The sequence below is a fragment of the Pteropus alecto genome, unplaced genomic scaffold, assembly GCF_000325575.1.
Source record: "Pteropus alecto unplaced genomic scaffold, ASM32557v1 scaffold43, whole genome shotgun sequence".
Classification (NCBI taxonomy): Eukaryota; Metazoa; Chordata; class Mammalia; order Chiroptera; family Pteropodidae; genus Pteropus; species Pteropus alecto.
Window position 1 is genome coordinate 916,363 of NW_006435764.1, and position 394 is coordinate 916,756.

Sequence of the window (394 nt, forward strand, 5' to 3'; positions counted from 1 at the left end):
ACCCCCGACCCCACCGCCCACCCCGCCTCCCACGCGGCTGCCCAGACGGGAGAGAGCACGCGGGGCCGGTCGGAGCTGGGCAGGAATTTTATTGAAAGTTCACAGATAACAGCTCTGAGCGGGAGCACGGCTAAGGGGGGGCTGGGTCGGGAGGTCAGAGGGAGTCCCCAGAAGCCGGCAGCCCCCTACACTGGACGCTCCCACAGAAGCCCTTCTTGCTGGGTGTCAGGACTGAGGGGTCACAGGAAGGCAGGGGGTGCAGCCATTGGAAGGCGAGTTGCAGCGGCCCAGGAGGAAACCGCGGACCCCAGAAGCAGCAGGAGGACCTGGAGGCGGGGGGTGGCCGTTCGGAGCTTCTGACGCCTCGCTGCCCGCCGCACAGCTTCGGGGGGGC